Source organism: Cygnus olor, chromosome 1, assembly GCF_009769625.2.
Source record: "Cygnus olor isolate bCygOlo1 chromosome 1, bCygOlo1.pri.v2, whole genome shotgun sequence".
Taxonomy (NCBI): domain Eukaryota; kingdom Metazoa; phylum Chordata; class Aves; order Anseriformes; family Anatidae; genus Cygnus; species Cygnus olor.
In genome coordinates, this window is record NC_049169.1 from 147,433,382 (window position 1) to 147,447,923 (window position 14,542).

The 14,542-nt window shown below is 47.1% G+C and overlaps 1 protein-coding gene and 1 long non-coding RNA gene across 5 annotated transcripts in view; both read left to right on the forward strand.

Moving 5' to 3' along the window:
* Positions 1-14,542, forward strand: part of ARHGEF7 (Rho guanine nucleotide exchange factor 7) — a 120,359-nt gene that overhangs the window by 15,337 nt on the left and 90,480 nt on the right. The window lies entirely within an intron of this gene.
* On the forward strand, positions 1,356-2,484 carry LOC121059956. Its single transcript, XR_005814692.1, has 3 exons — positions 1,356-1,383; positions 1,497-1,576; positions 2,445-2,484. It is a non-coding gene; the product is annotated as an uncharacterized LOC121059956 (long non-coding RNA).

Here is a 14,542-nt window from a genome sequence, read left to right on the forward strand (position 1 = left end):
TAAAGATTTCTCATATACGGATTAAAAATTGAGACCTGTTCATGAAAAAATGTTCCTGAGATCTCAACTAGGGACTGAATATGCAACTCCATATTGCTTTTTTTTCCCCCCTTCTGGAAACTGTTCATGTTTGCTTAGAATAATTGGAGTGTCGAGCAGTTTGAAGCTTCGAAGCTTCAGTGCATACGACAAATGTCTACGTAGATAGAACAGACTGTGGAACAGCTGCCTGCGTTGTAAGTTCACAACTTACTCTGCGGTTTCCTTCGGGAGGGTACAGTAGCTATATGCTGCTCTTACCATTCCTGTTTGAAGGGTCGTTTTCCCACACAGTTTTATCTTTGGGTGGAAAGACACTTTAACTGTATTGCCTTTAAAGGAAGAAAGACCTGCTTGTCTAAATGGGTTCGGAGGAAAGGCTTGCAGCATAACCGTTGTGCATGGTGGACTCCGCTCTGGAAGAGTATTGGTAGATCCGTGTAATTGGTGTGGGACTCACTGCAGACACGCAGCATCTTCCACAGAAGTCTGGCAAGAGACAGAAATGAAAAGGTGACGGTCACGGAGCGTTTGTTCCTGTCGGAGCCCTAATATGTTTCTCTGTAATGATTGTCTTGTACCTGTGTCGTGTTACTCTGGGTTTGTTCCTTTTTCAAAGGAGTCTCAGCTTCCTGGATAGATGCACTCTTTCCTCTTTCTTTGATCAGAGCTGCTTAACAGCTTGTGGGGCCAAAAACAGGACGTAGAGAAATCTTTGTCTAGTTCAGCAGCAGAGAGGTTTGTCTGGGGAGTGGTTAAATGTAGAATAAGTAATAGGTTAATAGAAGAACAAAACTGCAGTGCTGTCCGGTGTTTAAAGGACCGAGCAGTTGATGTATCCTGTGAACACCACCAAGTCCTACTTCCTCAAATTCCCTGAGTTGTATCTTGCAGCGTTTTTCTGCTGGCTTTAATCAAAGGAAAATGATTATTGCCTGCTTAACTGCAAGCGTGTCGTGAGCTCAAAAATATTTCTGTTATACTGATGGGAGAGATGGCAACTGGCTCATGGAAAAAGATAGGCGAGCCATGGAGTTGAGCCTTTTCTGTACCTGTCGGGAGACCTGCGTACTTCTGTCATTCAGGATGCTCACTTTATTACAGAGGCAGCAATGCCAAAATCAGGATTTTATTTCTATAGTAAATTTATTAAAGGAGAAATAAAACAAGCCTGGTCTCTTGTACAAGAAGGATTTACCTTTAAGGTTCAGAACACTGCGTGCAAATTTGGGGAATGAAGTCTCAAGAGCTATGAATTCTATCAAGATAATACAAATGTGCCTGTAATGCAGCTGTGGCCCTGGGGAGAAGTTTGTGAGGGATGCCAATATTCTGTTAGACCAGGTAATCGTTTGGGAGCAGGTTTTTATGTCTTTCTCTTCCCTCCCCACCCAGGCGTGGCAGCTCATCTGTTAGGTGATGTTGCTTTTCTCCCCGAGCCTTGTGTATTTCCTTAGGTTGTTACGGCTGCGGTCCTGCCTTTGTGGCTTTGGGAAGGTATTCTGCAAGTTGGCGTTTGAAGATCTGTTTGTACAAGGTGCAGAACTAAGCTGCTAGCACGAATGGGCTTAGCTGACGTCTGCTAGTGAATTAGGAGCGGCGAGGGATCTCGTACGGAAGAGCTTTAGGCCAGTATTACAATGATACTATAGAAATTCAATCACACACCTACCCTTCTGGTGCTTGTTCAGACTCTCGTCTTGCCTTGTCAGGAAAATATTTTCTTTAGATTTGCTCCTTGGTTTTATTCCAATAGAAGGAATGTCTTTCTAACACAGGAGGTGTGCTACCAGATGTCTTAGCTGAGTGCCTTTCTGCTGCTTTGTCATAAATATTTTCCAGCATTTTGATGTTTTAAAGTTACTACTATTTATTTCCAGTTAAACACTGGAAAATTTTTATTTGGAGACTGGGATCTTGGGTAGATTTTTGTTAAGAGAGGAATTATACAAAGAATTTATACATCTTTAGTTAAAGATGTCTGCTGTCTTCCCTTCTTCTGATTTCTGTCCTTTTTCTCACGTATTAGTTTTACAGTTCTGTAAATGAATGTTTCATGCAGTTCTTTCTCAATTTTCTTAGTCTATTTTGCTCATCATAAATAACAGTCAAGTACAGCCTGACTTGCCTTACCGGAATTCTGTTAGCATATCTTGGAACATTTCTAAGACAGGAAGATGCTATTACTTGGCTTTTTACATAAAATTTTTTACAGAATGGCTTCTTTATGTGATTTGAAGGATTCTTGCGCTCAAAGAGGAAGTCTAGAGCGGTGATTCACAAGTTTACCAATTCTTTGTATTCCTGTTGAGGAGAAGGCTTTGAATATTACTTTGTTAAAGGTGTCTTACAACAATGTGGTGGGAGAATTCTTTTTTTTTTAAAGAATTCTTTTTTTTTTTAAGGTCAAACCAGTTCCTCATCTGCGTGCTGTTAGCATGGCTCTGTGCGTGATGAGGTGACACAGAGGCAGAACCATACGGTGTGGGACAGAGGAAAGTTGGCACGGCTTTAGTGTGTAAGACACAGCCTAACACATGAGCGTGCCTGACAGCATTTCAGATTCTCGCCCTGCTCACTTTAACCTTCCTTCTCTTCCCATGGGAGTTTTTTTTTGTGGCTCTGCCTAAACTGTTGCAGCACTCGCAGTGTTATGTTGTGCTATTGCTTGTAAACCAGTGATTCAGTGGTTTTCATTAAATAGGAGGAATGATTCTCTCTGTTGAAGTACGTGTTCAAAAGCACCTCATACTGATTTGAACAGTGAAATTTTAAAAAAGGGGGGGAAGAAACCCAAACTCTTACAAAAATTACAAAAGTGAATTGCAGGTGTGCCTCCCTAAGGAGTACTGTAACAAAAATGGTTGGGGAATGTGCTAGCGTTTTTTTGGCTACTTGGGGCTGTATTGAATATTCCTTGAGTAAAAACCTGTTCAGAGATTTTGAGTTAGACCTGAAATGTTTGTATACCTGCAAATTATTTTGCCTTGCATGCTGACATAAAGCCTGGAGCAGGAAGGTAAGCCAGCGTGCTCATACAGAGTCCGAGTAGCTCGGTGAGTCTGCCACAGACATCGAGCCGTTTGTCTTCACTGCATGGGCCACGTGTGAGGGGCGTCTGGCGGGGCAGGACCGGTCCAGGACATTTCAGTGCACACAAGGAGAGTTGCAGAGATGTGCTGCTCTTCTCTGCTCCAGCTATTGTCTGGTTTGTATCTGCTGAGGGCACTTTGTGCCGCTGCCTGGATGAATTGCTCTGTGGTTTGGGAGAGGCCTCAGCGTAACCGCTTCGCTTGTGGGGTTCGTTTTGTTCCTGAGATCTGAATTAAACCCTCGTTTCACAATTAAAAGAAAAAAAGTGTACCGTGCTGTTAATGTAGAACGCACAGCAGATCTCAGCATTGCAGTCGTGTGCTCAAATATAGCCCATGGCTTTCACTAAAGGGTTGCTGTGCTTTTTGATAGAAGAGGAGCTGATCGTGGGAGGGGGAAGTGTGGGAGCTAGGAAAATTCAGAGAAACGAGAGAGAGCCAGAGGGGAGGAGGCTTTTGGGCAGAGCTTCAGAGGCCCTGAGGAGAAAAAAGAGAATGCAAAGGTTGCTTGCTGGCTTGTGCTCTTCTCCTGACTTGTCAGAGGGGTTTGGGCTTTCTGGTTTCCTTAGCCCTCCCCTGCCTTCCAGCTCTCTGGTGGGAAGCTCAGCGGGGAAGGGCCGGTCTGCTCGCTTTCTGAACTTCTTTTCTGCTTGGCCCTGAGCGACGAGCAAGCAGTGCGGTGGGAGCTCCAGGTGAGAAGACAGCTCGTGGGCGAGCTGCTCTGCTCCTTCAGTCCCAGCAGGAGAGCTGCAGCAGCGTGCTGACCCGCCGGCTGAGGGCAGGGAGATGGCGGCGGGACAGCGCCGCACCTGCCGCGAGGTGAGCGCCGAGCTGTGAAGTGTGCTTCGGGAGGCGGTTCTGTGCACGTGTCAGAGCCTCTCTGCCTCTTATTCTTTCCCTGTCCCTTTACAGAGAATGGGCATGGTCGTGTTGGTTGCTGTCGTGGTTTTTACAGGTGACTCGTGAAGTTGTGCTTCAGAGGTCCTGCCACCTCCCTTTTCTTAAATGGTTTTTAAGACTTGTGAGAAATGTAACCGACATGTACTGTAAACAGAAATGACGGTAAAGCTTAGGTTGTACAACCACAGTTGTGTGTGCTGAATGCAATTACCTTGTTGTTAGGTGACAGCTAAATTTCCCAGGCCTCTGTGTGACACACACAATCTCCCGACTTGGAAGGGACCCATAAGGGTCATAGAGTTCAACTCCTGGCACCACACAGGACCACACAAACCCAAAACCCTTTGTCTGAGAGTGGTGTCCAAATACTTCTTGAACTCCGGCAGGCTCAGTGCTGTGACCCCTGCCCTGGGGAGCCTGTCCCAGTGCCCGACCGCCCTCTGGGTGCAGAACCTTTCCCCCACACCCAGCCTGAGCCTCCCCTGTCCCAGCTCCATGCCGTTCCCTCGGGTCCTGTCGCTGTCCCCAGAGAGCAGAGCTCAGCGCCTGCCCCTCCGCTCCCCTCGTGAGGGAGCTGCAGGCCGCCATGAGGCCTCGCCTCGGCCTCCTGCAGGCTGAAGAACAACTCTAGCAGAACAGTGGATTTGAAGATGACCTGAGATGAGGACTATGCAGAAGAGAGTCCAGCTTCGCAAAACGGGCTGCCATTTTGCTTTTGTTTACTGATTTCAGCAGAATCTTCTCTTGATTTTTATTTGGGACTTAGGAGGTGTTTTATGTTGATGCTGTGTGAATATGATGCAATATCTATTCTAGATTGTCTGTGGTTTGCTGTGATTTAAACGCTTCCAGCTTAGCAGCTATTCCTGACTTCTGCTTGCATGCAGATTTGTTGGTATGTGTGGGAAAGGTGCTGTGCAGTCTGTTCTGGAGACAAGGTTTTGCAAGCCTGATTTTTGCATTATTGTCTTGATGAGAGGAGAAAAGTACCTCACTCACTTCCTCTAATTTAAAGGAAAAAGCGTATTTAGAATATGGTGATTTTTGCTTTTCCTTAGGGGGAATTAATCTTATCTTACCAAGTTCAGCTGAATACCCAGATAGCTCTAACTCTTACGTGTTTCAGCTTGAACCCTCTGTTCCGCTGTAGTTACCTGGATTTAGATGTTTCATCAGATGTCAGTGCTATTGAGAGCTGGAACAATAAGTCTGTCCAATGTGGGAAACATTTTTTTTTACGTTGCTAGCTTTTTCCAGGTCTTTACGTCTTCCGGGAAATACTGAAAAATTCTAGATACTAGAGAAAACCGTAGTGGTGGTAACCTCGGACTCCTGTTACTGAAAATAAGATGTCTTCAGCCGTGTCGCCTCAGTCCATCGCCTCACCTGTCTGATGGAGCAAGCGGTGTCCTGATAGCAGATCCAGAGGGAAAGTCAGGTTTGGGGGAAGACGATGGGGTATTTCAGCAGGTGGCAGTCTCTTCTCTGAATCCGTGCAGGGCCCGTGCTGCAGCCTGCTGTGGGAGAGAGGGGAGTAGAGAGAACGATGTCTTTCTGTCAGTGCCATCTTGTGGGCCAAGCATAAATACAGACTCTGAGTGCTGGTGGATTAAAAAAGAAGGGGGAAAATCTTTCTTTGGGGTGCTCTAAAAGGTTTCCTAAGGTCTTTTCACCCCACTGACAGACTTTGCTTCTGGAAAATGGGGCCAGGTGTTTTCAGAGTGAGCTGTGTTTCCTGAAGAGGCTGGGCTAAAGACTTATATCCAGCAGGTGAAATATTTGATTGAACTTTCTTTCCCCATAAGCTGTTGCTGAAGTTGGGGGGGAGGCGGGGGGGAACACCAGCAAAGAAAAAGAAAAAAAACCACTTAATTTTTTGACTTTGTTATTTCACATAGCATAGCGTTGCTCTATTTCATCATCAAGTTGGCTGCGCTTCTTTGTGTGTAGTATTTAGAAACAATTAACTAGAGTTGCTTTTGGGTCCGATTTAGAAACAAACCATGAGAAGCTGAGCCAAGCCCCTGCTCCAATACAAATCCTCAGTGCGACGGGTGGAGAAACAATAAAGGAAAAACTCGGGGTGGGAAACAAATACGCAAAACAAATACGCAAACAAATACGCAAAACAAATACGCAAACAAATACGAGGCATGGCTAGCTGTTGTACTAATGGTTTGTGAAGGGCGGCCTTCACAGATTCTCTTTTAGGAGCACTGGGTGATTTTTATTTATTCTAATTTTTAACACACCCCCTCCCTATTTTCTACCCTTTACTCCTCACTTATTTCCCTTCTTAGGGTGGTTAGCGGCGAGAGGATCAGTGGTGTGGTTAGTGACGATGTGGTGATGCTTCATAGTTTTATTATATGTGTACTTGTCGAATATCCTGTGAAATTCCTACCTGATCAAGTCTTCTCCCTCTGATGTCCAGTCTCGCTTCACGAGAACCTCCAGGCTGCTTTGTGTGGTCATTTTAGGGGATCTTTTACTGGAAGTGCCAGCGAAATTAGGTCCTGTTGTTATACGTCATAGGCTGGAATAGGTGCTGGTGCTGCTGCAGAACAAACCAGTGCCCTGGTTTTAGTTAAATCATCCCTCCCTTCTTTCCCTCGTCTCCCAGTTCTCTGAAAAGGGGCTTAACTGGTTTCACTCCCTTGCAGGTCTCTGAGCCCATGGATGGAAGGGCTGGGAGGGCACCTTTCTGCTACTGGTGTTTGTGGTGCTGGAGAAAATGAACGGATCCTCAGTTTGTAGGGTACTGAAGTGTGCTGGGACCTGTCTAAAGGGGTCTCCACCCTCCATGCCCAAAGCACACTCTCTCTGTTTTCTTCTTTGCACCAAGTTCCCCTCTAGAAACGGTCAGAGCAGGGACTGCAGGTGTCCCAGGGCAGTCTGCGTGCTGGTGATGGTGCTTGCACGTCGTGCCGTGGCCGAGCAGAGCTTCCGCATGTTTCAAGCACCTCCGTGCGTGGCTGGGCGCTGCGCTGCTTCCTCTGAAGCCAGGAAAACGAAGCTGAATTGAAACGGCGTAAAAATATTTGGTGGTGGGATTGGTGGTGGCTCGGTGTGACATTTGCTGGTGGTGAGCCGGGGTGAGATGAAGCGAGCCGAGAGAGCAGGTCTGTCCCCTGCCTTTGTTCCCCCCGACCATCGCTGCTTGCGCTGTTCCAGCCCGTGCTGCTTGTGGCGTGTGCCAGGTGCCTCCTGGAGCCAGCTGGCTGAGCAAATCCACAGAAATCCAACCCATTCCCTCCCACCCGCTAAAAAAGGAAACAAAACAAAACTGCCCACAGTGCAAAATCGTGCTTCCCCCAAGCCCACGCTGCTGGGATAGCGAGCGTGGTTCGATTGGAGGGGAAAAAAATAAAAAAGAGGAGGAATTAGGGCTGTGTCGTTAAGGCTATGTATTTCAGCAGTTGTCTGGATCAAGTCTGAAATCCTGCTCTAGTCTTCAGACAAAAGATATTAGTTTTGATAATCCCGTTGATGGGCAATTGCTCAAGGCCCTGCCTTTGTAAGGGGAGGCTGGTCAGGTCGGAGGCATCCACCAGCTCGGTGTTTGGTTTCCTTATAACTCCGGCAGCAAGCAGCTACTGCCCGAGTGTTATTTTTACCGCCTTCAGTTACGTTTTGCCTGTTTCGTGTTCGTTTCTAATGAGTTATGAGCAGAAACACCCCTTGCTGTATTTTCAGGTGAGCTGCCGTGGTCGCTGTTAAGGGTTTGTTGCTTCCCTGCCGGTCTCTGGCGATTGAGGTTATTTTCTCCCATCAGGACCGACCCCCTGAGCTGGATCTCAGTGTGACGGTGGCACAAAGGGCTCAGTGGAGAAGAGAGTGCGCCAGGACCTCCTCTTTGGCAGCAGCAGGCTCCTGGCGTGGCTGAGCTGTGTGATAAGCGGCACCTAACGTGTTTGGTGATGCCAGCCTAAGACGCTGCCCTTGCGCGTTCCTCCTCCTTGCTGTGAGCCAGCACGAGCGTTTGCGGGGCCAGTGGGTGAACAGCGGGGACGCCACCTCCACCTACAGTTAGTGGAGCTTCTCAGCTGGATCAGGCTGCTCCTCGGGTGTTTTCCAGTTCGTTTGACTGGTACAAAGCAAAGCAGCCAGAAGATGGGGGGTGGAATTGATCAGCCCCCCTACCCCCGGACGCTCTCGCTTGTTCGCTCAAGTAATGAATAAAAATGAGGTTTAGGGAAAAAGACAGCCCCTAATGCTAAAAGTCTGTCAGCAGGCAGTGCCTAGAAGCAGTTTTATTTAAATCAGCAGCCACAAATGCTTCTACCCGTGTTAAATGAACTGGGTCTCCGTGCAAAACGCGTTGAAACATATTTTTCTTGCATGTTCTGCGTGTTTATTAGCTGCATAGAGCGCCTTTGGAAGTGCTCGCTGAACTGATGACCACGTTCAGTGTAAAAGCAGCCTCAGTGCAGAAATCACAGTGTAGTTGATCGTTTTCTGTCTCTTCTTCAGGTTCCTTGCGCATGTTAAAGCGTTTTAAGTGTGTGGAGATAGGGTAATATCCCCCTTCCTCCTCCTAACGATTGATAGCCAATGTTTAGGAAAGTGCTTACACTACAGATACGGAGCAGGATGTTAATCTCCACTAATCTAGTCATCATTAGGATAAACCATGTAAATCTCTCCGCCCTGCGGGCTGGGGAGCTGGGTAAAGTAAATCACGAGAGAATGCGTTTTCACGCCCTCTGCCTTAGGCTGGTTCTCGTGTCACATGAACGTCTTGCAGAAGGTAGCTTTCACGTACAAGTGCAGCTAAAGCATTTTTGGTGCTTGGCAGTGAAACTGAACGAGCAATCCTTCATTGTTAAGATACAAAGTTGTTGTAATTAGCTGACTTTGATATTGTAAACTGCTGATAGTTAAATTGACTACATCTGGGTGTTATTTATGGCCTGAGTTAATTACCTGGCTTCGAGGGCTCTGCAGTTTTGAAGATGCCTGTCAGCTTGTTGACTTCTTTCCTGCCTCTACTTGCTTGTTAAGATGGCTTATCTTCTAATTTTTTGGTAATACTGCTTGCTGGGAGAAGTACCCTGTTCTCAAATGTCAGTATGTCACTCACAATTAAGTGACTGATTGTAATTTTATTTATAGCTGTTGTCAGCAAGTGAAGAGGAAAACGTAGACGTTCCTTTAGAGCAGTCCAAAAACCTCAGATCTAGGGAAAGCACCATCTGAGGCAGAAACGAGAGAGAGTACTGTAACTTACGGTGAGACAGACTGGTTTTACGAATTAAGGCACTGAAGAGCGTGCGACTTGGTCTTGTTTTGCACAGATGTAAAACAAAACGAACCAAAAACAAACAAACAAACAACAAAAACCAGAAGAATTGATTTAAGGTTAGAAGTAGGTAGGTTGGGTGCTTATCTTTATATTGGAAAAGCATTTCAGGACCATGAAGTAACTTGTGTGCCAGACTTCCCTCAAATTATTGTGGCTGTGAATGCTAGTAAGGCTTTGAAAAGACCGAAGAAAAGCTTTTTGGTTTTGGCATAACAACCTCACCGGGCCCCCTGTACGTGTGTGCTGTGATAACATGCCGTCGCTTGGTTTTCTGTAGGAACCCGTCCCGGTTTCCCTGGCAGGCTGTTGGGTACTCTTCCCTGTGTTGGCTGCAGGAGGTGGTCTCAGCCTTGTGCTGGAGTCGTAGTTTGCAGGCAAAATCAGTAGCTCTTGCGCGGACATTATCCAGCGCCACTGGGGAAAGCGCCGCAGACTCACAGGCGTTAAGTATTTTGGCTTTAAGGTCCTCGATGAAGGATTACCGTCCCTGTTTCCCAGAGCCCTCAGGCTGTGGTATCGGTGGCAGGGCACAGCTCCCGCAGACCTCGGCTCAGCGCTGAGTGCTGACCCTGCCGCCGGGCAGCCTGAGGGCAGGCCATGGTCTGTCCCCCCAGCAGCTCGTGCTGGTGCCTGCTCCTCGCCCTTCCCTGCTCCAGCACAGTGCTGGGCAGGCTCCGAGGTGAGGTGGTGCAGGAAGCTGGGCTGGCAGGGCTCTCCAAGCTCACCCTTCCTCTCCCTTTCTCTCTCCTGCCGATCCCCTTGTCTGCAGGGTTCAGGGGAGAGCTGGGGCTGGCAGAGAGCAGGGGAGGGCCGCTCGCAGCTCTGCCTCAAAGCCACTCGAACCCTTGTAGAACAGTAGCCTGGATTCCTGAGCTGCTGAGGAGACGAGCAGTGGATCAGCTTGAATGAGATGACATTTCTGCAGTGATGTAGGAGTGTTGTGACAGGGGGAATTCATTTTCTCTGCTGCAGCCGTCAGCTGGCTTCACCGCAAGGCGCACGGTTTGCTGGCTTCTTACCGTGCCTCCTGATTTCTGCAGTAAATGACACGGGCACCTACAGGGGCAGCTTTTGTGAGCTTCAGGCTCAGTGGCAATTCTAGTTCAGCACTGCCTACCGCTGCACCAATCTCCATGAGCGGCAGGCAATTCATTTTGGAGCTAAATTGCAAACCAGGACCCGTTTTTCTGAAGTTGTTTTTAATCCAGGTGAGTGAAAAGACTTGCCCGGGTGATTTGTAGAGCGGGGGAGTTAGGACATCCTGGGTGGGAGGGATGGACTGGGAAATGAATTTGCCAGTAAGGGCATTTTAAGGCTTCCTGATCCGTCCTTTGACCTGCCTTGTCCTCAGTACTGAACGGGGAGAGGGACCTCGAGGGAAACGTTAACAGTTGCACAGTGTACAGTGAATATGCAGGTCACTTCTAGGTGGAAAAAAAAGTCTTACTCTAGTCCGGAACCCACTCAGCGCCTTACAGTGAAAGGGGTAATAGGCTCAAAAACCTGTGGGAAGGAGAGGGGGCAACTCTGTAGTTGAGAGCATGCCTGGGGAGGAGTGGGATTTCCTAAGGCTGTCGTTCTCTAACACTTCCCTTCCCTTGCTTTCAGCTCTGTCTCCTGGACCGCAACTGAAGTTAGTGACAGAGCCTTCCTTTTACAGGCAACAAAAGAAACCTCTCCAGAGGGTGACCTATGGTGCGTGGGATGTTTGTCCCTCTGGGGACAGAAAGGGAGACAGCACACGTCTGAAAATCAGGTTCCTAAAATGAGACGAGACGCAGTCTTGGCTTTGTCATTCTTCCATAGCCTGGCTCCTTAGTTCTGGATGTAGTTGTGTCCTGGGGATGGAGTGGGACAGTTGCTTTCTCGTAGGGGCGCCCTCCTTTGGCGTTAGCATCTGGACATTTTGGGACTTCTGAGAAATGCCCCGCTCTGTCCTCTGCAGGTGGAGTCCTCTGGGAATCTGTCTTCTCTGTGCGTGCAGATAGGCCAGTTTAAAGAGAAGAAGGAAAAAAAGTCAAAGGGTTTTAAGCTGATCAAAATAGGGTGGTTTTTTTCCTTTTTTTTTTTTTTTTTTTTAGGGGACAGTTTCTGGTACATTTTGGAAGAATTTTTTGACAGATAGGATAGATCCAAAGCAAGGGGAGCTGAAGTGTTTCAGACTTTGCATTTCCCCAAGCATTGTTTTCTTGTTCTGAGTTCTGGTAATGACAGAATGGGGAAGGTCTGTACAGGATACTGCTAATAAGGTAAAGCACAAGGCAAGTGTACTTCATGAAATATGCCACAAATGTTTGAGCTTCAAGAAAGCTCTGGAGAAAATAAAAAATTATTACTGTGAAGTGTTAGCACTGATGGGGCTACCAGCCTTGATGCCACGCTTGTGTACTAATGACAAGACTTTACACCCCTGCGTGGTGCGCATCACTTGAAGATGGAGCTTCTGTGTTGTGCAGGGGTTGTGTAAGTTGGCCTTCAGTCGGACTTGGGCTGAGAGGAGCTGTGGTATCATCGTCAGCCGTTAATACTGCGCTTTGGCAGTACAAAATTGACCCAAAGCAGCCATAGGCGTTTGTTAAAGTAAGCCAAATGTGTACTGCAGTAAAGTAACCCAAATACTCTGGTTGTGGAAAGCCTGCTGATCTGCAGTAAAGCCTGTCTGGCATCTGTGGGTGTCTTTTGAAGAGACTGGAGCTGTTGGAGTGATGTTGTACTGCAGTGCTCTGCACCTGAAATGGGACCTTGGTGGTTTTGCTTCACCACTGAGAGTTCGGAAGCAGGATTGATTTTCACCTAATTGCCATCTGTGACTGCTCTGAAGTTTGGGTTTGTTCTTGGTAGTAGTTAATGCAGGTCTCGTTAGAGGAGCGTCCTCACTGCTTGCTGAGTTTTACCGGTTTCACGAGATAAAACTACCCGAGTGAAATAATGACACTTTTGTGGCAGTGCCTGCCTTCAGGAAACTGGTGATGCTTGAGGTGAGGTACGCTGAGGTTAGTTTGAAATGATCCTGATTTTAATATTAAGGCACTTTTTCATCTTTCTACGTTTCTTTTGCTTCTGTAGAATATGGAGGCTTTGCAGTCCTGAAGAAGCTGCCTCAGGTGCCGTTCCTGCAAGTTAACGAAGGACGTGAAATTCCCCTCAGAACGTGGAACTCTTCCCCTTTGTCTGCCCGGCTTTTTAAAACAGTCTCTCCAAGGGGATCTGTGCAAGCAGATGCGGCCTGCCTTTGGAGTCAGTGAGCTGCCTTGTTCCATAGTTGAAGAACCCTTTGCTCAAGCAACTTGCGGTGAGCACAGCTGCAAGTTCCTGCTGTGTCAGAGCTGGAAAAGAGCTGGGCAGAACGCCTTGGCCAGCAGTGAAGGCAGCGGAATGGCACTGTGAAGGAGACACCCTTGTGCCGGAAGGCACTAGGGTGTTTCATAGGCCTTTAGGGGTTAAATTTGAGTCACCATCCCTGGAGGTCTTTAAAAGACGTTTAGATGTGGAGCTTAGTGATATGGTTTAGTGGAGGACTTGTTAGTGTTAGGTCAGAGGTTGGACTCGGTGATCTTGGAGGTCTCTTCCAACCTAGACGATTCTGTGATTCTGTAAATTGCTTGGGAAGCACTGGTGGCTGATCCTGGAGTTAGGGTGATGAGTTGTCATGAAGCAGAACTTGCATTACTTAGGTACAATCCAGACATCACATCACAGCTTCGTTTGAAGCACGTTGTAGGAACTCAATTTTAAAAAGTAGTAACTCCATTTTAAAAGATAGTGAAGGTACAGGTTAGAGTATGCCTGTGTCTGGGGGAAAACTGCGTTTAGAGCTGCCAGAAGGTATCGCGGAAGCTACTGCGGATGCTTTAAGAGCAATCTTCATAGCTGGTTTTATTGTCTAGGCGCTCTAAAACTAATTCTGCTGCAAGGCACTAAAATAAGGAGTACGTACCGTGTGTGTAGTACTTTACCAGGTGTGCAGGACTGGGCACCGTGCCCGTTTTGTACAAAATGAGGCAGGCTATTCTAGGAGCCTTGCAAAGGCCGGTGTAAAACCAGGGCTGCTTGACTAACTTACTGTACAAAATAAGCACTTTCAGTCTGCTTTTAAAAATGAATAAGAAGTGTGTTCTAATCATTATTTTACGGGTCAGACGTGTCTAAATAGTGTATGTTTTCCTTTCAAGCCCACTGTGTTGCTTCCAAGAGGTTAAAAAACAGGGTATTCACTTGGAATTTTTCACTAGGAGTTGGGTTGTGTTGAAAAACTCCAGTATGGTCCTAGGTTTTTTCTGTTAGCTTTTCATTCTATTTCTTGCAATGTATCTAAAAGGATTTCTGTCCTTTGAAAGAACTTAAATATGTTCTTCTGGATGCGAGGCAACTTCTTGGTGATGTCTTCCACGAAGATAACGCTTGAGCCAACAGCTTTTTGAGATAGTGTTGCTGGAGCCTCTGAAGCAATTCCAATTTGTTGGAGCTGTATCTTTGTTCTCTGATGCTTCTGGAACATCCCTTCAGAAAGACTTCAGCCTAGAAGTGCGTGCTGTGCTCTGCTGTATTACCCTGTAACTTCAATTCTTCCTGCTCGCAGCATCTGATGCCACTTCTCATTCATATGAGAGGAAGCAGTGGGACTTTGGAAAGCTGTCAGTTTGCAAACGTTTGTTGCTTTTGATTGGGAACGAGGAGGATACCCAGTGACTGTTCAGGCGAGATTTGGGTTTAGACAGAGGTGAATGAGATACTTACTCCACAGAAGGTGAGCATTAGCATCGCTGTGCCAGGTACACGGAACAAACCTAGTACTGCACGTGGAAGCTCTGTGCTACTGAATAGCTTATTCATAGCTCCTTTGTTACTGAATTTGCTCAGGATTCAAAGTCTTGCTGCCACTGCTTTCGGTGCCATGCTGCTCTGCATTGGTGCAATCCTAGTCTGGATTAAAAATTGCTGTAGTTGCCTCCCCCTGTTCCAGGAGCCATCCAACAGCACACAAAGAGCTCTCAGGGGGCAGCTTTGTGGATTCAGCCTGCTTTTGCTATTTGCCCAGTTGGACACGAGGGAGAAGCCTTTGCTTTTATTTGGTCAGCTTAAGGCACTGTCTGCAGTAGGCTTTAAATGCGTGATAAATTGCAGCTCCTGGTTACGTGTTATCTTTAAGTCTTAGGCTGTATTTTTGGGTGTGATTAGACAGAGAGAAACTTCTGCCTCTTTTGTA